We start from the raw sequence: 25,353 nt of genomic DNA, 5'->3' as shown, positions 1-25,353 counted from the left end.
CACCTGCTGGAATTGCAAAAAGAGCCAGTAGACCTAGGCCATATGCTGCTAGGCTGCACCTCCCTGAACAAATTCTGGGTAGAAATAGGCAAAACCATATCACAAATTTTAAACACAGAATGGACACCAGACCTAGCCTCAATTACCTTAGGCATACACCCCCCAACTGGCCTTAGTACCATCCTCTCCCAATGGATGGAAAAACCTATTCAAACTCTCCCCCCACACTTGGCGGGAATGGGTACAATTTACTAGAGGAGCAGAGAATTTCCTAAACTCCTATCTGAAAACAAATTCAAGGAGGAAAGAAATATATGGTCCATATTAGACAACGTCATTCTCACCACACTCCCAAAATGAAACCCATTTCATATTCTTCCCCCTCCTCCCCTTACCACCTCCTCCCCCAGCCATACCCACCTCCCCAAGCACACCCTTCCCATCCTCTGAATCTCCTCTCACTCTTTTCTGTCATACTCTTCTACTGTTTCTGCTTACCATTTGGGGCAACTCCAATCAGTAATACAATATCATGATTTTGAACCCCTATAACAAACCACAACCATCCCTCCATCAACAACTTACACTCATAAGACTACCTTCACTCAATATCTTACTCACCAAATATGTCAGATCCAAAATATTGCCACAAATTATGCCTCCCATTGTATAAACATGTAACTGGTATACTTTTAGAATGGCTGTTCTACATCGCAATCCCGAGGATGTAGGCGATGAATCAGCTGCGAGCCGCACATAGTCGGGTATGTATTGGGAATGGAGGCGATGTGCCACGCAGTTGTCAATGCACAGTTCACGATTCTCGCTGCAGCGGTAATTCATCAGCGTCGGCGGTGATGCATTGTCCTCAACCCACACAGCAGTGGTGATGTGCCGACATCAACAGTGATGCAGTGTCTTTGATCCTTGCAGCAGCCGTGATGTGTCGATGTCAATAGAGATGCATCAGTCTTGAGCAGCGCAACAGCATTGATACATGGATTTTGGACTAGAGCTGCACTTTACACTCATTTCCAAGGACCAGAACTGAATTGACAGCACCTGGCAGGGCAAGACTCTCAGATAACAGAGTCGAGGTTGGAAGTCTCTTGTGTCCCTGAAACTTCAGAAGAGCACGAGGCAAGTCAACAAGCCCTTGAAGTCACCCTGGTTCTGGGTTCAAGTGTTGTGTGTCCAAGGAGGGCAGCAGGCAATAGGTCAGCAGAGCAAGAAAGCGGTTCCTCCAAAACAGTGGTCCAGCAGTAGTCCTTGTAGCAACATGGCAGTCCTTCTTCCTGGCGGAGTATCCACAGATCCAGAAGTATACTGAGTTTGTTGGGTCAGATGTCCAGTTCATATATCCAGTTGTACCTTTGAAGTAGGGTAGACTTCAAGGAAGGACATTAAAGTGCGCACTGGTCCTTGCTTTGTACCCTGCCTCCTAACTCACTACAGGGGGGTATGCAGTCCTTTGTGTGAGGCCAGGACACAGCCTAATCAGGTGTAAGTGTGAGGCAGTAGCCAGCTCTTCCCTCCCATCCTGCCCAGGATGGCCCATTGGGGTGTTGATGGCCCATCAGTCACACCTAAGCTCCCTTTTTTTGTGACTGTCTAGAAGAAATGGACAATCCCATCTGTCACTTCACTCCAGATGTGTTTTGAAGACAGGCTGCAGGCACACAGGACTAAAAGCAGGAAAATGGCAACTTTCTAAAAGTAGCGTTTTCAAAATTGTAGCAATAAATCCAACTTTGCCATTAAAGAGGATTTATCATGACAGTTATGTAGGTACTAAAAATGATAGGTTTACCCCTTCCCAATCTGGAATTACAGATTAATAAATGTAGTATGGAGTCCCCGATGTTGTCCTATGGGAGGGGTAGGCCTCACTGTAGAGAAAAACTAATTCAAGAGTTTTCTAAAACCAGGACATGTAAATTTAAAAGTACATATCCTGCCTTATAATTACACACCCCCCAATGGGCTACCCAGGGTCTACAGTAGGGGTGCCATATGTAATCATAAGGGACTTTAAGAATTGGCATGGGGTTTTAAATGGCAAGTCAACATGGCAGTGTAGCACTGCATTCCGGCTGCAACGGCAGACTTGGGAGAAATGTTAAAGTGCTACTTAAGTGGGTGGCATAAGCAGTGCTGTAAGCACACTAGAAACATTTAATTTACAGGCCCTGGGCACATGTAGTGGACTTTACTAGTTGGTGACTTATAAGTACATTGAGTATGCCATTTAGGTATATACCAATCAAACCATGTTTTAAGGAGAGAACATGTGATTTTTAGCACTGGCCAACAGTGGTAGAGTGCTCAGAGTCCTATGCCACCAAAAACAACTCAGCAAAAATGTGAGGCAACCAGGCAAAAAGTTGAGGGGAACCACTCTACGGCTGTAAGGTCTAACAGTTTCTTTATCCAGTTAATGTCACTGGACTGCGGTAATTCATGCTCTTTATTCTCTCTGTACAATCTGACTCACAAGATTCTTGCAAGATCAAAAAAATACCCCTTGCCAGGGTCACTTGGTCTAGTTCCATTTTACTTTTGCAAGAGTCTCATGGGATTGTACGAGGATCCCCCTCATCAAGCTTCACTTGCAGAAGCTTGTCAGTGTCTCTCGCAAGACTCCCATGGGATCACACCAAAATTTGAAAATAAGCCAGTAGAAAAGCTCATACTGTTTATGAAGCAAATTTTCCCTGTTAGACATGGGATCTCTGGTTGGCAGTCAGTTTGCACTCTGTCCAAGCAGAGATCCTCACTGTAGTGAGGCTAATGAAGATGCACACTTAGATAGCCCCTGCTCACCCCCTTGGTAGCTTGGCACAAGCAGTCAGGCTTATCTCAAAGGCAATATATAAAATATTCATACCAAAACATACAGTAATCCAAAACATACAGTAATACAGTGAAAACACTACAAAATGGAGACCACGCCAATTTAGAAACATAGGTACTATTTATCTAAATAAAACAAGACCAAAATGACACAAATCTAACATGCACAAGTAGAGTTATGAATTTTTAAAATAAAGAGAGTCTTACTCCATCGAAAACAATGGAAACATTGTTATTACACAAAGTACCTGGTTTGTGTCAAAAACAAAGGTGCACAGGTGAGTGCATCGATTCCTTACTTGCAAGGGAGGCCATGTGTAATTTCTTCTCCAGTCGGGTAGGCGATCCATCGTTTTTTTCTCCCGCAAGAGAGCGATGCATCGATTTCCGACCGGGGCACCATGGATCCACGCATGTTCATGATGATTTTGATGCCCAGCGACGCTGCATGAGAAATCTGGCCTCACGGTGATGGAAAAGCCGCACTGCGAGGGGTTGTGTCATTTTTACTGCCGCGTTGCAGCTAGTGTGTCAAAAAGTTTCATGCTCGGCTCCCTGTGCATGGATTTCAGTCCTTGTTCTACCAGCTTCACCTTTCAAGGGCCCCGGGACTGAATAGGGTACCACTAGGCAGGGCAGGAGTCTCAGCAGAGAGTCCAGGTGCTGACAGAGGAAGTCTCTGATGTCCCTGAGACTTCAAAACAGGTGGCAAGCTCAATCTAAGCCCTTGGAGTTTCTTCACAAGCAGGAATATACCATAAAGTCCAGTCTTTGCTCCCTTTCACAAGCGGAAGCAACAGCTGCAGGATAGTCCAACAAAGCACAGTTGCAGGCAGAGCAGCACTTCTCTTCAGCTCTTCTCCTTGGCAGAGGTTCCTCTTGATTCTAGAAGCAAATCTAAAAATCTGGGGTTTTGGGTCCACTACTTATGCCCCTTTCTTACTTATAAACTTCAAAGGAAAGTCTCTGTTGTTCACAAGATCCGGCCTTGCCCAGGGCTAGCTTCAGACACACACCAGGGGGTTGGAGACTGCATTGTGTGAGTGCAGGCACAGCCTATTCAGGTGTAAGTGACCACACCTTCAACCACTCTAGCCCAGATGACTCATCAGGATGTGCAGGCTACACACCAGCTCCCTTTGTGGCACTGTCCAGAGGGAATTCACAAACAGCCCAACTGTCAGCCCGACCCAGACAGAGAATATACAGGAAGGCAGAGGCACATAATGGTTTAAGGAAGAAAATGCCCACTTTATAAAAGTGGCATTTTTGAACTGACAATTTAAAAACCAACGTTGTCAAAGATGTATTTTTAAATTGTGAGTCCAGGGACTCCAAACTCCACATCTCTATCTGCTCTCAAAGGGAAACTTCACTTAAAATATATTTAAAGATAAAGGCAGTCCTCACATTAACCTATGAGAAAGATAGGCCTTGCAACAGTGAAAAACGAATTTGGCAGTATTTCACTGTTAGGGCATGTAAAATACATCAGTACATGTCCCACCTTTAACATACACTGCACCTTGCCCATGTGGCCACCTAGGGCCTGGTTTAGGGGTGCCTTACATGTATAAAAAGGGAAGGTTTGGGCCTGGCAAGTGGGTACACTTGCTAGGTCAAATTGGCAGTTTAAAAGTGCACACACAGACACTGCAGTGGCATGTCTGAGCCATGTTTACAGGGCTACGAATGTGGTTGGCACAACCAGTGCTGCAGCCCAACTAGTAGTATTTGATTTACAGGCCCTGGGCACCTCTAATGCACTTTTCTAGTGTCTTACTAGTAAATAAAATATGCCAATCATGGAAAAGCCAATTACACATACAATTTACACAGGGGCACTTGCACTTTAGAACTTGTCGGCAGTAATAAAGTGCCCAGAGTACCAAAACAACAAAAACAGAGTTAAGCACACAGTCAAAACATGGGAAGCAGAAGCAAAAAAGAATGGGGAGACTACGCCAAGGATGCCAGGTCTAGCATGCACCATACAAACAGCAGTTAGTCACAACCTAACCTTCATTTGTAACTGCCTCAAATTTACCAATTACATTCATAAATTTGTCACCCTCTGCTTTTTTCTCTTCTCATATAATTCCATACTGCTCCTGAAATATGCTAATTTTGCTGAGCACTCCTCATATGACAGAGGTCTCCATACAGCACCATGGTTTGCCTCTGGATTTTAGGACACAGCTTCCTTTATTGGACTAGAAAATATCCTATTAGTTGTGGTATTGACAAGAATCTTGGATTTCTAAACTTGCATTGACCACAAAGGCCATAGAGGTATGAAGTGGCATCCATTGTTTCCAATTGTTGAGAGCATTTTGGATTGTGAGCACCCAGACCTGATGATGGTGCACTGTAAATTGAGAAATCTCAGAAGCATGTCAATAAGACAGTTTCTGCATTTCTTCGTAACCATGGCATGGGCTGTATATATCACAATGACATCCTGTTTGATATGCCAGCTATCCATAGGTGAGATGGAGTGCACTTCACTGCAGAAGGGAACAGGCTCCCCCTTACTAAAATCAAGAAATGCATCCAGTTCCATGTATAACTGAATAATACATACTATAAGCGCACAGACAATTGTCAGAGGCACCCTATTACAAACTTATATGATATTTCATGGCATAAATCCCTTTTTTTTTGGAATACTGACGTCCGCGAGACTCTTGTGAGAGCACACAAACACCTTCTTTCATTCATATGTCTGTCCACCTCTCGCAAAAGTCTTGCAAGCTCAAACATTAAACTATATTTAATGCACAATTGCTCTGTATCACAGTGTGTGAGTATTATAATGTGCAAACAAACAAGCCTCTTTACTCTAGCCTATTTCTTGAGAAAGATTTTCTATACCCCACTACTTTTTTTCTTTGTTTTTTTTACGATTCCGCAAGAGTCTTGTGAGATCATAACATTTAAAATTTCTTTGTGGTGGAGGAAATAGTTCTAATTTTCCTTCACTAAAGTACTTATGCCTTATTGTCCCCTCTAGTAGTGTTTGGCTAAAAAGTGGCCTCTCCAAGGAAACCTTTTCACAATATATGACAGGAGTGCACAGTAGAGTGTGAGAAGAGACTGAGTTCTTCAGTAACACCTCTACCCAGGGCTACAAGTGTTTATAGTAGGGTTTGGAGAGAGACAGTCTCTCCAGTAACACTTTGCACCACGATTTTGTGTACCCACCTACTTTTTTTATGATCCAGCGAGAGAGTCTGTCAAGATCATAAACATTTTTAGAGGAAGAATTTACACATTCCTTTATTACAGTACTTATAGTCCCCATGAGTTGGGTATGGGAATAAAGTAGACTCTGCAGTGAGACCTTTTCACAATATGGCAACAGTTTATAGTAGGTTGTACAGAGAAAATGAAATCTCATTGACACCTCTCCAGTCTAATATTGGGAGTGACTTGCCTCTCCATTGACACCTTATATGTAGGTAACCAGTGTGTGGAGTAGGGTGTAAATCGTCACTGCCTCCCTATGCTCACCTCTTCCCAGGCTTAGCAGTATGCATACTACTGTGGGGAAGATAACTCACCTCATGTGTAAGACCTTACTGTCATAGTAAGTATAACAAATACTGACCTGTCCACTAAGACCTCTTCCAAGGAAAATAACCATGTATATTAGGGTATGGGAATGGATTTCACTGTCCAGTACAGCTCTCTCCAGAATGACAGACATATACAGTAGTGTGTAGGGAAATAATTTCTTCTCCACCAACACCTATCTCCAAGACAACAAGTATGTGGAGAACAGTGTTGGCAAGGAGTGGCCTCTCTGCTGACACCTCTGCCTAGACCAACAAGAATATGCAGTGGTGTCTGGGAATGAGCGGTCGGCTAAGACATCTTACCTAGTTGAAAGTTGGCTGTATTAGCGTTTGTGAAAAAATAATCTCTCTGTTCATTCCTCTTCCCATGCTGGCAGGTATAAATAGTATGCTGACAGATCTGTCTTGCATAATAAATCTGCATTGTCCAGTGTGGGGAGAGACTGGTCCCTCTCCTCTGACCTGTGTCTTGGATGACGGGTGTTCAAATTTGGGTTTGAAAAGGGGTTTAACACTTTGGTCACAGCTCTCCCCAGTACGACAGATGTACAAGTTAGTTGTGGGGATGAAATTACCTGAGCAGAGAAGTCTGTCTTGCATAACAACTATAGAGATTATGGTATGGAAACACACTGCTGTGTCAGCAGAGACATCTCCCCAGAGTAACGTATGTGCAAATTAGACTGTAGATAGAGACTGTTCTCCCTGCACATGCCTCTCTTCATAGTGATGAATGTTATAAAATCTTAATAAAAATGACGTGTATTAAAAAAAAGATCAACGAAGATCCAATTAATAGAACCGGTGATATTGAATTTCAAAGTTTTAGATAAGTAAAAGCACAAAGATCCAATTATTGGTATTTGGTGGTGCTGCACTGGGACAGTGACAAGTTCAGTCCAATGACAATGAAGGCCAGTTTGTCCTGCTGAGTATTATATCTCATGTCCTTGGTGTGAGGTCTGCATGGCGTCAAATCTGATGAGATTTCATCTGTGCAACATAGCTTTGTGGAGGTTTGCATCACTCAGCATTGATTCTGATGTAGGTTGCAGCTGTGTAGTGAGGCTTTGCATGGCTTTGCATCTCTCAGTGTTGGCTCGGTTGAAACTTTCTGCTGTTGAGCAGGCCTTTGCCTTACTCTGCCTCAGCTGTGCTGAAGTTTGCAGCTGGGAGGCAAGACTTTGTGATGCTCAGCATCAGTGCTGATGAAACTTTCAGCTAGATGGTGAGGCTTTTGGAGTCTTTGCATCACTTTGTGCCAGATTTGATGGAACCTTCATTTAGGCAAGGAGGAGTTCTCTCTGATATTAGCCAAGGGTCTAGGACTTCCGGAGGCACCTTTTGTGGATCAGGAGTGCACTCCAGAAGAGGCCAGCAGGGCTCAGGCAGGTCCAGATACTGGTCCAATTGCTGGAGGTCAGTTGGGCAGTTGCAGGAGGCCTTGGGAGCTTATGTCCCTGTAGCTTAGAACAGGATACCCCAATCCGGCCCTTGGAGTCACTCAGGTAGTCTGAGGACACAGAGATGGTCCAATTCTTCAGTAAGGCAGGCCTCAAGCAGCAAGACAGTTCTGTGTTAGCACCAGGGCAATCCTCTGGGGGTCCAGGCAAGACTGTAGCAGCAGACAGTCCTCTGCTGAGCAAAGAGGTCCTTTTGGAGTCTTCAACAGGTCCAGGAATGTACTGATAAGTGACTCTGAGGGGCCAATATTTATACCTGGTGCCATCCTTTGAAGTGTGGGAATTTGTTAGGCTACCCCCACATTTGGTTCTGTAAAGCTCTTCCCTTCCCCTGCCAAGGCTCAAAGAAGTCTAGGGTTACAAAATACTTGTATTAGGTTTTTTGTGTGTGCTCAAGGCAAGCCCTTGTGAAGTGCAAATGGGGCAGGGAACAGCCCCGCCCCACCCATCCTGCCAGGATGGCCCATCCTGCCAAGACCTAAACCCTTTGTCTCACTGTCTGTGAGGAATACACATAGGCCAACAGATACGCTATTCCCGTTCATCTGATCCAGGACAATGGCAGCAGGCACCAAATTGTTAGGGCACGAAAACACCAACTTTCTAAAAGTGTGATTTTCAGAATTAGGACTTAAAATCAGGATTTTAAACTACAATTCATCTGAGTCAAACCTTGATATACCTCTCTGTTCCCAATCAAAGGTTAGCAAAGGTCATTAAATGCAATAAGGTAAAACATTGTTACAGTAGTGAATAATGAATTCAGGAGATGTTCACCACCAAGACATGTAAAACTTAAAAACACAATTATTCTACTTTTCAAATACATTGCATTCTGCCCTGTGGAATGCTTAGGGCCTACCTTAAGTGTGATTTACATGAATTAAAAATAAAGGTTTAGGCCTGGCAAAGGTTTATTTTGCCAGGTCGTATTAGTAGATTTAAAACTGTTTTACAGGTTGCAGTGGCAGTGCTGACATGTTTTAAAGTGCTACTTTAAGCTAGTGGAACAGTGAGTGCTGCAGGCCCACTTGTAGCCTTTACTTTACAGGCCCTGGCTAAATGTAGTACTGTATACTAGGTTCTTATAAGAAATTAAATATGCCAGTCCGGTGCAAGCCAATTGTATCATGTTTTAGGGAGAGAGCACAAGTACTACTTTAGCACTGGTTAGGAGTGGTAAAATGCACAGTCCTTATGCCAATGAAAATGAAATTCAGAAAACAAGAGGGGTGAAGACAAAACGTTTAGGGGTGACTTGCAGAGAGGGCCAAGTCCAACAACAAAACAAAAACATTCTTCCATGATGGACTTGGAAACTCAGATAGGATTCTCCGGATAAACCATCATCTTAGCAATGGCAGAATGTAGGGCGTGCCAAGCCTTCATCAAGAAACACATGGTCTCTGTTAGGCGTGCGAAGAAGAACCTCACATTTAACATCTTTCCTATCTGCCTATTGAACGAGACACTTGGTAAAATGGAACACTCCACTGGGTGACTAAAATCGCTGAAACACTGGTCCGCTAACTGTGGCTAGAGGGCCTACGTAAGCGCACTGTTCAGCAAGGTGAAGCCCGAATGCATACCTCTAACTTCTGGTTAGCTCTTAAAACTCTTTCTTCATTTTTGGTATGGGTGTAACATTCCCATGTGAGTAGAACCTTTCTTTGAGCTGTTTGCAGTAATTTGGTGCCGCACCTAGGTGGTGTCCTCATTATGGAAGGATCAGCCATGCTTCTAGACACAAGCCTCAGACACATAAGTTGTAGTGATAAAGTTTTAATGTTCTCAGGATCTGCAGCGCTAGTTTCCATATTGGTACATTGATCCTCCCTGAAAATTGAGGCTTAAATAAATGAAGTGGAAAAGGTAGTAGTGTGTTTATATATGACTTTGTACTGCACACAAACACATTTACCAGTTAGCTTTGCTTGACCTTTTATGCAGAGATCTTGCAAATTAGTGAAACTGCACTTAACTAACCTAATTTCCTACAGCCTTTATAGGCCTTGAGGCTCTTGATTTGTTCCTTGGAGATTTGAGCTGTTGAGATGCTAGCAGGAGGCCATCTTGATATTTATACCACACCCTTTTCATTTCCTGTTACATTGCATTTGAACATTTTGGTTGAATGGCTGTGTGCTTCTGAGTGCAAGACCTTCATTGTTAGAGCAGAAGACTACTCTTCTCTTCATCAATATGTAATATTGTAGCCTGACTGATCCTTAACTGCAATCTTCATGTGAAATTGATTAATCAGGTAAGACAGTTCAGGGATACTTGAAATTGATTAGTCAAGGATCGCTGACCCAAATGATTTGAAATTCTAATGAGTTAATGCTAGCTATTTGGCAAGTTCTATGGCCTGACATCTCAAGAAGGAATCTAGAGGTTTCAGGATAGTGACAAACCTTGATTTAGATGTGCAGAGACTAAAACTACAAACATGAATGCAGTCTGTCAACAATGTAAGGCAGGTCTGAGGTAACAGAAGGAATTCATTAGCTAGACTGTTAATAACAGGGTGTGTGGGAAACATTGCAGACCATGGTGTTTGTGGTGCACTTAACATAACGTAATCAATGGTTAATCACATTATTTATATGCCCAAGGAAATAAAGAAAACCCATCAAGAAAAAACAAGGTAATTAGAAAGTTAGTGCACACCATGGAGCTAAACGAACTTACAAAATAGTGATTTCAAGCTATATAAGAGCTAATCATGGATTTAGAAGCAAAGCAAATTCTCTTTTTTGTTGTGTTCTTAGAGTATGCAGGTTGTGTCTTTGATTAGGAAGTGGAATAATCCATACTAGCTTAATTTACCTACCTTGGGTGGCTAGAATGCCATGCAACACTTCAGAGAGTGGTTCCATCTAGCCAGGACTCCAAAACAACTAACTTTCCACCACTTGAAGAAACCATACTGCTTCTGCTCAGAACCCTAAAAGATTTAGCTACTTTCTGACAGATTGCAGTTATGATTGCAAAGGCCAAGTATGTTCCTTCATTTCCACTATGTTTGTGTCATACAAACTACACAAATACCATACACCTGCCTACGTTGCATCAGTAGGAAAGAATGGATGAACCAAAAAGCTATGCAAAACTTGACGGCTGGTGCAAAAGTACTTTTAGGTGTGTGGAAGTAAATCATTAACAATCGCCTTCTCATTCTCTCAGGAATATCCTTAATTAATACCTTTCTCTTCAGAAAATGCACAGATGCATCAAATAGTTAATGAGATCATTCTTATTACCTCGTAATGCCTTCTCATATTATGTTATCACAACTGAGCCTATAAACTCTTGTGGAGCACTACACTTAAACATCACAGCACTGCTAAACAGTTTCTTTGGTGAAGTCCAAAACAAACCTAACCTAAAATCTAACAATCTTGGAATCATTTTTTTAACAAATTGTTCTTCAGACCCCTCTCCTTTCCTCACACCTCATTGAATTAAAAAAAGCTTTAATTGAGATTGGACTACAAGTATCTATGGTGGTATACTTAAATCCCAAGTCCAGTCTTTGCAGAGAATACAAAATCAAGTAGTGAGAATCTATCTAAACCTCAGAAGATTCAAACTCACCCACCAGCCATGAAGACCCACACTGACTCCATTTGTAACAGAGGAGCAAGTTCAAGGTGTTAACAATGACGCACAAGGCACATCGTGTTATAGCACAGATGTGTTTGCAAGCTTTGTCCTTACTCTGCCAATCTACAGGATCTCTAAGATCAGGCAATAGAATACAGCACATACAGCAGATAGGCAAAAGACTGAAATGCAGAGGAAGAGCCTTAGAGGTCCTGTAGACTCATTTTTGAATGACCTGGGTCCCCAACACAAGAAACCAAATAAACTACCTTCATTTCAGGAAGAAACTCAAGCAACATTTTGTTTACTGTTTCTGTCAATTTCGCTAAATGTTGAAATGCCTAGACAAAGGCAGAACCTTAACTTCACACATCAATGGACCTTTGAATCCCTGGGAGTTTTAAGCTGTTTGGAGTAAATCCACAAAGCTCTTTGTGCAAGCATGTTTAGCTTTTACACAAAAGGAGCCCGTTTCATGAGCTTAAACCACGTTTGGCAGTTTAAAAAGTTGTGGGTAAATTTTCAACTTTGGAAATTTACAGTGTCCTTACTAACATATTCCCACTATGGCAGAGGTCAGAAATTTGCCACTGTCAATGGCACAATTAAATCCCTTTCTACAGTGGAAAGGGAGTACCACTAAAAGTGGTGGGATATAAAGGAAAATATTTCTACAATGGGAAATAAAAAAATACCATTGCAGAAATGTTTGCTATAGTATGTTATTGTCTGTTTGTGCATGTGGAAAGTCCTCAGTGTAGCTGCAGTTGGAAACTGTTCAAGTTTGCTTGTAAACAAGCGACAGTCTCAGGTTACCAGGCATAATCTTGAAAGCCTTCATGAATTCTGAAAATAGATAAATCTTTACTCAAGTGAGGCAGTAAATCTGGTGTAGAATAACTTACTTTTTTGAGAACTAGGACCTTTGAAGTTCTAGCCTATGACCAGTTTAGGTTTCTTGCCAACCTCATGTAATTAAAAAAATAATACATAGTATAAAAATATATACCTTTAGAGAAACTTTGGGATAGCCCTCTTTATCTAATGGTGTGCTCAGCTATCATTCACATTTTGATTCTGTCCACTACATCCTGGGCAACAGGTCAGCCCACCTAAGTCATTTGTTCTCTTTTACAGTGAGTGATGGCATTTGCCTGATCACGTATGCACATCTGCCCAAAAAGAGGTGCACATGAATGCCTGGGCTGGTGGGCCATTACTTTACCTTGCCAATGTTTTTTTTTTCTACTCATTTGTATCCTTTTTTATTATTTTAGTTACCCTTATATGTTCATACTATGTCTTCAGGGTAGAGCACATTAAACTCAATAGTACATTTGCTTTGAGCCTATAAGAATCATATTTTTTCTGTAAGGTGCATTAATCTATAAAGGGTAAGTTCACCTGCCTGCTTTGAAGCACCTGTACTGTTCTATTCGAATTACATGCATTTTTTTATTTATTTATGTATTTGTATTATTCAAAATTATATTGCATGCTTATGACATTCATCTCTTTACTTTTGTGGCATTTACTTGCTATTATAATATGAAAATAATCAAACCACAAGCTTATCAGCTACAGATCCATTGGCTTTGTCAATGCTGGTTTTTATATTGTATTGTTGTTTGGTGTGCTGCCTTTGTACACAGATCTCTGAACTATAGAGTTCAGTACATGCCATGGATAACATTAAGGGAAAGATGCTTTACCCACATCAGTTCTCCCTATGAGAAAGAGTGGCAAATCATGACTGGGGCCCCTCTCCCTGAGATACTCTGGATTAGAATTCCTGCAGCCATAAACCACATCTCTCTCAGTACCAATGTCTTTAATGCATGGATATTAACTGGACATCATTGGTCTCTATTGAAAAATAACAGGCTTGTGACTCCTACAATGGCAATTCTCCAAGTGTAATGAACTGACAATCAAGATTTCATTGACACAGAGGCGAACATTATGCATATATCTTTTAATGCCACTCCTGCAGCATCTGTAAAGCATCTACAAACAAAATAATTTCAAAGTAGAATCAGAACACAGTAGACCATAAATAGTCCCTTCAGAGAACATTCATTTTCTTTAAATGCAGCAAACTTTTTAAGCATGAAACTTCTGGTCATCACCACTCGAACTCCTTCCGTCAATATGCCTCTTTATCCTTTTTTATTGTGACTCTAAAACAATAAATTATAGTATTAGTGTAATCTGTCCTACAGCACAAACAAAAACTTACCTTAAAACATTGAACAGTAGTTAATATCACCTAAAACATCTCCATAGATTTATATTGCAAAATATCTTATTCTATGTTTGTTTTTTAATTCATCTAAGAGTAGAGGCAGGTGGGATAATGTTGTCCTCCGTGTCGTTATTGAAATCTTTATTCTCTGTGCATTAGACTTAGAGAATTGCCATCTCATTTCAAGACCGGAAGCTACCACTATGCTTATTGAAACCCCTTCAACAACACATTTGCCACATGCCTTACTGGCTTGAAGTAATGCTTTGCAAATGTTTCTGCACGCGCCCAATCTGCCCCTTTCAAGATCTCTTCTAATCTCACACCACAAAGATAAGCTTTAGAAGCCATTGCACCTTTCGCAGAGTGTGCCTTAAACTGTTGAATAGCAATACCTGGTTGCTTCATATCCCATTTGATCCATTTCACAATAGTAACACTACCCACTGCTCCCTATGGATTCACATATGAAATTAATCATTGATTCTCACTATTCTTTCTGATTTTCAACATTCTGTTTTTGTATTCATTCAGACATTCAATTACACACAATTTTTCACATTCTGTGGATTTTGGATAAAATATAGAAGTAGACATCGTCTTTGTTCTTTTCCATATTTCAAAGTATACTCCATCTGGTCCATTAATTGTATTACTTACCACTAACATCTTCACATCTAAAACCCTTCTGTATGATATCAGACATAAAAAAGAGGCTAATTTAACTGAAAGTCTTTTCAAATCCAGATACCTATTTCCTGGCCAGGACTCAAACAACATTAGTAACAAGTTAACATCCCACGACATTTCCTACTTTGCTCTAGGTGGCCTTCTTAACCGCATGCTTTTCAAAACAAAACTCTATACACAATAGTATCTCTTCCCACTGTTCTTCCATCCACATGAACATGTCCAGCTGAAAAAGCAGACCTATAACAAATCAAAGTTCTGTAACTCAGTCCTTTCTCAAATTGCTCTACTGGGAAATTCACCACCTCTACTACAGGAGCCTCCACATGATCCAGATTTCTCTCCATGCACCAACTAGGCCATATTCTCCAAATCTCTTTATACCTTTTTCTGGTTCCAGATGCACAAGATTCTTCAAGCAATTCAACAGCCCTGTTAAAAAGTACCTCAAAACATCCAGCTCTCCTGACACCTTCCAAACAAGAAGGTCCAATACTCTGCCTAGCACTAATGGGTGTTCCTCTCCTATGCCATTTTCTAGTAACCCTTCTGATTCCGAAATAAAATAAGGTATCTCACATGCCAATTTGATTACTGTTATAAACCATACTTGAGGCATCCAAAACCGCTCACCAATACAATCTGACACTTCTCTGTCCCCACTTCATTAACTCTCTGAATCTGAATCATTGCATCATTTCTGTGGAAAAGCATCCACTCCACAAGCCCCTGGATCAGAAGTCCAATTGAAGTACTTCTTCAACTGGAAACTCAGTCTGCTTCCAAAAAGATCCTCTTCCCGTGGACCCCATATATTGTCTATCTTTCTGAAATATCAAGGATTCAACTTCCGATCACTGAAATCCCTTGTGCTCCTTGAATTCCAATCTGCTTATCATATTCATCTGCCCTGGCAAATACTATGCCTTTACCACAATCTTCTGCTCCATTCAGAAATACCTAAATTATTTCACTAAATCTACAGGATCTGCTCCCTCCTAAACACTTGATATACGCAACTGCTGAGATGTTGTCCATCTTCATTGATACTGACTGCCCTTCTAGAAACTCTTTGAAACTTTCAAAGCACACCTAACTACTATCATCTCTAAATAGTTTATGTTTCTTCATTTTCTTTCCTGACCACAGTCCTCAAACGTGCTCCCCAGCCTCTCATCCAGGCATCTGTTTCCATCACATAATCCGGTGCACAACTAAAAATCACTCATCCGTTCCATGCATCCATGCCTTCGAACAACCAATTAAATTCTTCTTGTGCCTCTTGATTTAGCAATACTTTGTCCCCATACCATAATCCCTTCCTCAAGGCCTCTCTTTATGGTTTTCAATGCACGATAATGCAATGATCCTGGGAAAATCGTTTGAATGGACGAAAACAACAAACCTACCATCCAGGCTATAGCTGTCAAATACAATTCTTCAATTTTTAACACATGCACAATTTCCTTCTTTATCATTTTCACTTTCCTCTCTAAAAGCTGAAGCATAACTTTCACATGGTCTACCTTAAAAACCATGAAATTCTATCCTCTGAGCTGAGTCCAAATTTCATGTCTCTGTGTTTTTCATAAAATCCAGTTTTTCTAATAAATCCTTATCATAATTAACTCTTTCCTTGACTGTTCCTTGACCTAAGACATAGTCAAAATATCATCCAGGTAAACTATTAACCTTATTCCTCTTTCCCTCAAAAATGCTATAATTACTCATCACTTTCATGAAGCACCAATAGGCAGAGGACATACCAAAAGCCAGACATAGGAACTGATATAACCTCTTTCTCCAACAAAACTGCAACCTTTTCTGACTGCTATCCTCTATTAGAATAAGGGAATAAGCATCCTTCAAATCCAACTTCACTAACCAATCATTCTGTAATAACATTTCTCTTAAACAACAGATCCCCTCCATCTTGAAGTGTCTGTATGTGAAAAACCTGCTAAACTCCCTTAGGTTGATAACTGGTCTCCGTCCCTAGTCTTTTTTCTGAACTACAAAGAGTGTGCTTACAAATCCTCTCATATACTTCTCTTTTTGTTTTGTTGCTCCCCTTTTGTAACATTGCATCTATCTCTGAATCTACCACCAACCTTTTCTCCTCAGGCTTACATAGCTCTCTTTGTTCTCTCACCTGCCCTGGTGATCCATAAACTCTATTTCGTAGCCTTGAATTGTTTTCAAGACCCAAGGTTCTCTCATTATTTTCCCCCACTCTTTTATAAGATGCTTCAATCGACCTCCTACCCTTGTTTGGGAAAAACCAGTGGTAATCACTATACTCACCTTGGGTTCCTTAAAAATGTGGTCCTTACAGCTAGCCTCCTCCTCATTCTGAATGACCACCTCTACCTCTAACTGAGTAGAATCCTGTTGAGGCCTGAAACCCTCTTCCATAACCTCTAGATTGGAAATTATAGTGGGACCTTTGCAGTCCCTGGCCAGTGAACAGTCCCCCTCCACTGGCCCTTCAAAAACACCTCTCCCGAAAACCTTTCTCTTGTTCACCTGTGCCTTGTCTAGTGCTGAGAAAGTTGCCACATATTTTCTTAGGCCTTTAATTAAGCCTTCCCCAAATAACAAACCCTTTGCGTCTTTGCTGGGCTCTCTGTCTGCCATTTCACCCAACTTTGGGGTGATTTTCATAAGTACAGCCTTACGTCTTTCTGTCAACAAACCAGCATTTGCATTGCCCAAAAGGATGGTCGCTCTCTGGCTCCATCCTCCTAAAAGTTCCAAATCTACCTCTGTCTCATTAATATATGCCACTTCTGCCATGTCAAATATTCTAGCTAAAGATCCTAGGTAATCTAAAACCTTATCCTGACATTGCTTTAAAGAATTCTGCAATCCTTTTCATGGGACTGAGAATCTCAGGATATAAATTAGGTACTATACACACATTATCATCCATCACAAGTCTAGAACATTCAGCCTTTCATACCCTTCTTCTTTCTCCAAGGGTTTTCTCAGCCATTGTTTAATAAACTTGCCAGCTTGTTCTATCGGCCACCACTCACCACTTCGAGAGTGGTTAGTGGTAGGAAGTAGAGAACATCTATTCTCGTAATGGTTTTCTACTCATATCCATCATATTCTGTTTGAAATTCATCATCCTCAACAATGTCCAAGACATATTCGTTCAACTCTTTATCATCTTTCGTCAAAGGTACTATATCCAATTCATGAAACTTATCACCCTGTGTGTCACTATGGACACTTAGGCTTTCCTGCCGCAAAGGACACCTTTCTTATTTTTGGAGTTTAATCCTTCCTTTCCTTTCTTATTTATTTTATTCTCTTCCACATTGTTAGCCCTGGCATCCCGGTGTGGTCTCCCCCTGTCATTTTGCCTCTGCTTCCTATGTTTGGACTGTGTGCTGGAATCTGGGCACTTTACCACTGCTGACCAGTACTAAAGTGCAAGTGCTCCCTGTGTAAATTGTATGTGTAATTGGCTTTTCCATGATTGGTCTATTTGGTTTACCAGTAAGTCCCTAGTAAAGTGCACTAGAGGTGCTCAGGGCCTGTAAATCAAATGCTACTAGTGGGCCTGCAGCAATGGTTATGCCACCCACATGAGTAGCCCTGTAAACATGGCTCAGACCTGCCACTCCAGTGTCTGTGTGTGCAGTTTTAAACTGCCAATTCGACCTGGCAAGTGTACCCATTTGCAGGCCTAAACCTTCCCTTTTTATACATGTAAGGCACCCCTAAGGTAGGCCCTAGGTAGCCCCATAGGCAGGGTGCAAGGCATGTTAAAGGTGGGGCTGATGTGTTTACATGTCCTAACAGTGAAATACCGCCAAATTCGTTTTTCACTGTTGCAAGGCATATCTCTCTCATAGGCTAACATGGGGGCTGCCTTTAAATATCCTTAAAGTGCACTTTCCCTTCGACAACAGATTGAGATATGAAGTTTGGGGTCTCTGAACACACAATTTAAAAAAACATCTTTTAGTGAAGGTAGTCTATATATTGTTAGGTTGAAAATACCACTTTTAGAAAGTGGACATTTTCTTGCTTAAACCATTCTGTGACTCTGCCTGTCTGGGTCAGACTGACAATTGGCCTGTTTGTGAATCTCCTCTTGACAGTGACACAAAGAGAGCTGGGGTGTAGCCTGCATATCTTGATGAGCCATCTCGGCTAGAGTGGAGGGAGGAGTGGTCACTCACACCTGAATGGGCTGGGCCTGCCCTCACACAATGCAACCTCCAACCCCCTGTGTGAGTCTGGAGCCAGGCCCGGGCACGATCTTGTGAACAACAGAGACTTTCCTTTCAAGTTTGCCTACTTCAAATGCAAAAAGGGGTATAAGTAGTGGAGGCAAACCCCCAGATTTTCAGATTACTTCTGGAACCAAGAGTAACCTCTGCCAAGGAGAAGAGCTGGAAGAGGAGTACTGCCCCTTTGCCTGTGACTGTGCTTTGCTGGGTTGGCCTGCAGTTGTTGCTTATGCCTGAAAGAGGACAAAGACTGGACTTTGTGGAATATCCCTGCTTGTGAAGAATCTCCAAAGGCTTGTACTGAGCTTGCCTCCTGTTTAGAGGTCTCAGGGCCATCAAAGACTTCCTCTGCCAGGACCTGGGCACTCTGCTGAGACTTATGCCCTACCAAGTGGTGCTCTATCCAGTCCTTGGGCCCTTGAAAAGTGAAGTTGGTAGAAAAAGGACTGAAATCCATGCACAGAACACCGTGCAGAGAAATATTTTGATGCACCTCCTACAACGCGGCTGTAAAACGAAACACCACCTGCAACCCGGCTAAAATCCACAGTCCACCTCCGGCGCAGCTGGGAAATTGATGCATCGCAGCTGGAGAAAAGACGTAACACCCGCTTTCATTTGCTGATAATGATGCAAACCCCTTGCGGCACGGTTTTCCAACACCGTGCAGCCGGATTTCTCATGCATCATCGCTGGCCGTCAGAGTCATTGTGAACCTGTGCGGATCCAAGGTGCCCTGTCCGGAAATCGACACATCGCCAACCTGACTGGAGAAGAAATGACACATGGCCTCACTTGTGAATAAGGAAATGACCCATAGCTGACCCTTCTGACACACGCCCGCCAGTGCAGCTTCATTTGTGATGCAAACCAGGTACTTTGTATAGAATCAACGTTTCAATCGTTTCCTATGGAGTAAAATTCTTATTAATTTGAAAATTCATATCTTGACTTGTGTGTGTTGAATTTTTGTCTTTTTGGTCTTGTTTGATCTTGTTTGATATTGCTTATTTTTCTAAACTGGTGTGATGTCCATTTTGTAGTGTTTTCACTGTATTACTGTGTGTGCTGGTACAAATACTTTACACATTGCCTTTTAGATAAGCCTGACTGCTTGTGCCAAGCTACCAAGGGGATAAGCAGGGGTTATCTAAGTGTGTATTTCCATTGTCCTGACTACCGTGAGGGTCCCTACTTGGACAGAGTGTAAACTGACTGCCAACCAGAGACCCCATTTCTAACACACATTCTTTGTCTCCCTTAATCTCTTCCCTCCTTTCTGTCTCACATCCTCATCCTCTGATACTGAGAAAAACTCTTTACATGACTACATTGCCTTTCTTTTTTCTCTTATAATATTTGTCTTTTAATTATTTCCTCATTCACTCTGGCTCCTGAAATGTCCTCACTACCTCCCTGCTCAGTCATCATAATAAACTCTTAACAGAATACACTTAAAACCTTAAAACCTTAAAAACGTTCTTATTCTAAAACACCCATCTAAGTAAAGAACTGATTTTCTGCAAAGAAATGCACCTTCTATTGTCCAGTACTTCACTAATTATCAGCCTCTCCTCTTGAGCTCAGCTAATTGTGAATGTGTATTATGGTTAATTATGATGGTATGCGTACTAACATGTTCACTTAGACAATTATGCAGAGTAACTCGATCCAAGATGACCGCCATAATCATGCAAGATCCCGTCGTACCAATCCTGGTCAAAAAACGAATCAGCCAGTGTGCGCGCAGTCAAATCGCTCATCCGTAATGCCACTGAGCTGTCTGATGTTTCGGGCGTGTTTAGTAGGAAGGTAAGGGCATGCGCCACACTAGCGCTGGCCTTAACGGCAACCTTATTGTGTGCTTGATGTCGTGCTGGAGAAACACAACCGCGTAGTGCTTGACAGCAACCTGCACTTGAGAGCCTCCACCCAACATTCACTAATTTGATAGAACAGTGCGCACGATCATTACCATGCGCTCTCATGCCTCCTATAACTATCCAATCAGTAACAATGAATTTCAAATGCAAACATACTTTTGTTTTAAAATGCCTGTTATACATAAACAGGATTTTGATTATTAATCTAAAACCATTTGCTTATAAGATTGCTCCCAACCTATGCTTCTTCAATGAGAAGCCCCCAATCAAACTGAAGCATTGCTTCTAATCCCAGACATTTTAGCGCTTCAAATTAACATAATTCCATTAAAAAAATGCTAAAAGTACTTACCTCGTCAGGGGCAGCATTTAAACGAAGAGGAATGTTCTGTGAAGGGACTATTAATGGTCTACTGTGTTCTGATTGTACTTTGGAATTCTTTCATTTGTAGATTCTTTAAAGTTGATACAGGAGTGGCAATTAAAACATATATGCATAGTGGTAGCCTCCAGTCTTCGAATGAACTCCATTGATGTAAGAGAATGTTGAATATTGTGAGAAATCTGGGCATTGGGCCTCAGGGCAATTCGGGGTTACAGGGTACCAAGTGTGTCAGCTGTGGTGTTTCACTTCTGCAGACCTTCATACCTTTCAACACTTGACTAGGAGGGTAGCAAGGCAGAGTAGCCGAAACCTAATTCTGATAGGTGCTGTTAGTTATAAACCCATAACTCACTATCATAGAAAATGCTATTTAATAAATCATCCGCAATTCAGTGTTTTTGCTTTTCTGAAGGAAGGTCCTTTCTAGATCACTTCTATTTATTCGTTAGTGCTACACAGCTAAATGCCTACAACCCATAGGGCTGCCAGCAGATGAAGTTGGTCAACAGACAGTGTACACTGCTTAATGCCAACAACCCAGAGGCTGGCAGCATTGTGTAAGTATAGTAGTAAGAAAATGAGTAAATACAAAACCTTAATTCACACAATTCCAACTCCCACCCCCATCCTCCTCTGTGTCCACTAGTCAGTCCAGTGCTGGCAATATAGGTGAGTGAGCTGCAAGCTTGTGTGAGTGTAAATTAGTGTTAATCTAGGGTCGTTCCATTTTGTGGTATGATGTGCAGGACATTTAGGTAAGAACGGCTGGGTAGCTCATTCAATTCTGAAGATAAGATTTGGAGTAATGGCGACCAGGTTGTGTGATAGTCTTTGTCTTGGTGGCCTCATGCCAAGGATAGCTTCTCCATCCTAATAATGAACCACAGTTTGTGTAGGGCTGCAATATAGTCGGGGTTCATCTCTTTGCCCGAGTGTGCCAAAATTACTTGGTGTGCTGTGCTAAGGGCCAGGGCTATCTGTTTCCCTCATGGGGATCCGAGTGGATAGATTAAGGGATTGGGAAGGACCAGGATGGTGTGTGCTGGGAAACAGGGAATCTTAGTACCAAAGGCTTGATCTATGTCAGTTATTATGCAGTCCTAGAAATGTTTGAGTTTTTGACAGTGCCACATGTTCCTGCATCCCCTCCAACACTCATTTGATCAGGAACCATCAAATCGGCATGCTTTTTTGATGCTAGCAATGCTGTGGGCCGAGTGATGGACCCTATAGAATATATCCCCCCACTCTTTGTCAGTCAATTTTCGTCCTAGTTCTATCTCCCTGCAAGCTTGGCCGGTGTCTTAGTCAAGCGAGTTTGTGTCCTCAAAAGACTGTAGATCTCTGAGATGAGATGCTAGTCATCTTTTTTAAAGAAAGACCTATTTCTCAAACAGTGTGAGAGGTCTACCGGCATGCAGTTGCAGAGTAGGTTGCAGCACCCAATGGCGGATTCGTGAGTATTGCAGTGTTTCGACTTCTGTCAACCCATAGTCACTCCTTTGCTGCTCAAACAGGATGATCTCATGGGGATCAAAAAGGCAGCCCACTCTTTTACACCCTCCCATGTGCCATTGCCGAAATTGATCAAGGTGGATTCTAGGGTTAAAGTCTGGATTGGCAAAGATGAGGGCTATCGAGGATGGGAAATAGGTTAGACCCGCTTTAGTCACTACCCCATCCCAGACATGAAACACTGAGCTGGTAACATGGGATGAGTAGAGTCCCCACACCCCAGTGTTTATGGGGAAGCCAAGGTTCCTTCCATATATGCGACCCACACACTGCCTGGTCCGTTAAGCACCACTATTTCTCTAATAGCAGGCAACTCCATTACACTAAGAAACATAATTGGACAGCTTGGAAGTATCATTAGAGGCAGGGGGACTGCAAGTCCCCCTCCTCGGGTTGGGCGATGCATCAAGTGCTTGGCTAGTTGAGGCGGCTTACTATCCTAGATGCATTTGAAGATCGCGGTTTGGAGGTTATCGATGCTATTTTTTGGCAAGGTCAAAGGACGCGTTTGAAAAAGATACAGGATGCGAGGTAAGGTAGTCATTGTTATCGGAGTGATTTGACCCAGCCAGGAGAGGTGGAGGCATTGCCAAGTTTGTAGCTCAGCCAGCATTTGTGGTGTGAGAGTAGAATAGTTTAACATGAGTGTGTGTAGTAAAGATCAAGCCAGTTTGATCCCCAGGTAGGAAATGTGGTCATTTGCCCATGTAAAGGGAAATCTAGAGCGGAGAGTGGCCTCATAAAATGGTGTCACTGAGAGGTCTAAGATTTGAGATTTTTACAATGTTAACTTTGAGGCCTGCCCACACTCCTGGAGTTCAGCCACCAGTGCAGGGAGAGAGATGTCACCGTATCTGAGATAGCCAGAATCACCTTGTATAAGCTAATGAGGTGACGGTCGCCGTCAAACTTTATCTTGGTAATACCAGGGTTAGCTCAAATCTTTTGGGCCAGAGGCTTCATGTACGGGACAAAGACAAGTGGGGATAAGGCCATCCCCCTTTTCCTGCATTGTGTTGGGAATAGATACGAAGATACTTCATTCATCCATACTGTGGCCCGAGGTGTGCTGCACACACTCCTTACCCAGCACCTAAATTTGTCTCCAAAGCCCAGATGGGAGAGAGTCACAAAGTGGTAGGGCCAATGGACTCTAACAAATGCCTTTTCTGCATCAATTCAGAGAAAGAGGGCCTCCTTTTTAGAGAGGTAGATCTTGTTTCTTAAGTGTAGCATGTGTTTGGGGTCAGCCAAGCCAGGCATAAGGGGGATCAGGCAGTGGGCTCGTATGTTGGTAAAAAGTCTGGTGTCTATATTGAGTAAAGAGATGGGCCTATAGAACCCACACTTAGTGAGGTCTTTGCCCGGCTTTGGGATCATGGTAATAGTGGCTTCAAGCATAGAGGCCGTAAGGAAGCCGTTTCCGTAAAAGAGTTAGAGTCTCGTTAGGAGTGGTGTAAGTTCTGGGCAAAAAGTCTTATAAAAAATGGAAGAGAAGCCATCAAGTACGGCAGCCTTGCCAGATTTAAACCTAGCTATAGCTGACATGACCTCCTCTATGCATATGGGTTTCTCCAGGGCCTCTGCATCATTATCATGTAGGGGGGGTAATGATACATGTAGTCGGGTAGCTGGCATAATTTATGGGGTCTCCTTCAGGGGCTGTGTAAAGAGTGTGGTAAAATTGGTGAAAGGCAGCTGCTATTTGCAGGTCCGTGTGTATTTCTTCAGTTGGAAATGACCGAATAACATTGAAGTGGCCTGGGCGCAGGCACGGTGCCTGCGCCCTAGCATACTGCCACATCAATTGCTTCCTAAATAGAACTTATGCTTCAAACATGCCATCGCTTAGTCAGCCCTGTCAAGTCACTTGAGTTTCAACCGTGCTTTAATTCCCTCCATACCCTTGGAGCCCCAGTGCATTTGTGTCTGGCTTCCCGTTCTAGAACTATGCATTCCAGCCGTTGTCGTGTTTCTTTGCTGGTTTTGTTCCCGGCTGCCGAGATTGCAATAAATTCTCCCCATATGACAAGCTTTAGCAGTTCCTTGATGGAGGAGACTGGTCTTGTGCCATTGTTGCTAAGATAGTTTATGATGGCGCGGCGCATCGCCTCGACATTAGGGGGTGAATGGAGCAGTTATTCCCTCATCCTACAGCGCGAGGATCTCTATTGAGTTATGTCAATGTATGAAGTCAGGGATGGGGAGCATGGTCAGATAGCGACCTAAGTTTGATCGAGGTGTCCTGAATCAGTTCTGAAAAAGCAAGTGTGGCCAGGAAGTGATCTATGTGGGTGTAGGTCTTCTAAGAAGCTGAGTAGAAAGTGTAGTTCTGTGAGTGGGGGTGGACCTGTTGCCATGCATCAGTCAGACCATAGCCCCTACATGTCACTTGTGCAAAATGCAACATTGGACTGCAATGTAGAATGAGAGCACCTAAGTCTGCAATTAGGTACATCTACCATGCCAAGCGATGGCTTTCAGTCTCATTACTCAAATTAGCATCAACAAGGAACATGTAGAGCCATGTTTAAGCAATTTAAGGGATAGGATTACTTTTGGATAAGCTTTGGATTACTTAGTGGTAAACATTCGGATTACTGTTGATTAACATTGCGTAATACCATCATACACCCCTAGAGGGCGCAGTCCCACAAACCAGAACAAAAGTCCAAACAAGCTTGTGCTTCCCGTAGTGTTGGAACCCTTGGGGGGGTTACCACTCTTTTGTCCCACACTACCTGGGGGGGCAAAAACTGTGTTGGAGTGAGGCTGCGCTGCTCCTGTGGCTTCCCCTGTCTATGGGCACTTGTTTGGTGGTGACCCCACAAGCCGGTTAGAGGGTTAGATTCATGCTGGGGTAAGAAGCATTATAAATGAGCGGCTCT

The 25,353-nt window shown here is 42.4% G+C and overlaps 1 long non-coding RNA gene across 1 annotated transcript in view; it reads right to left on the bottom strand.

The window, feature by feature from the left end:
* Positions 1-13,519: 13,519 nt before the first annotated feature.
* LOC138302027 (uncharacterized) overlaps positions 13,520-25,353 on the bottom strand; it is a 164,514-nt gene continuing 152,680 nt past the window's right edge. Inside the window, exon 3 of the long non-coding RNA XR_011205228.1 lies at positions 13,520-13,680. This is a non-coding gene — a long non-coding RNA (uncharacterized lncRNA). The remainder of the gene's footprint in view (positions 13,681-25,353) is intronic.

This window comes from Pleurodeles waltl, chromosome 6, assembly GCF_031143425.1.
Source record: "Pleurodeles waltl isolate 20211129_DDA chromosome 6, aPleWal1.hap1.20221129, whole genome shotgun sequence".
NCBI lineage: Eukaryota > Metazoa > Chordata > Amphibia > Caudata > Salamandridae > Pleurodeles > Pleurodeles waltl.
The sequence above is the reverse complement of the archived record's forward strand: the minus strand, read 5'-3'. Positions and strand labels throughout refer to the sequence as shown.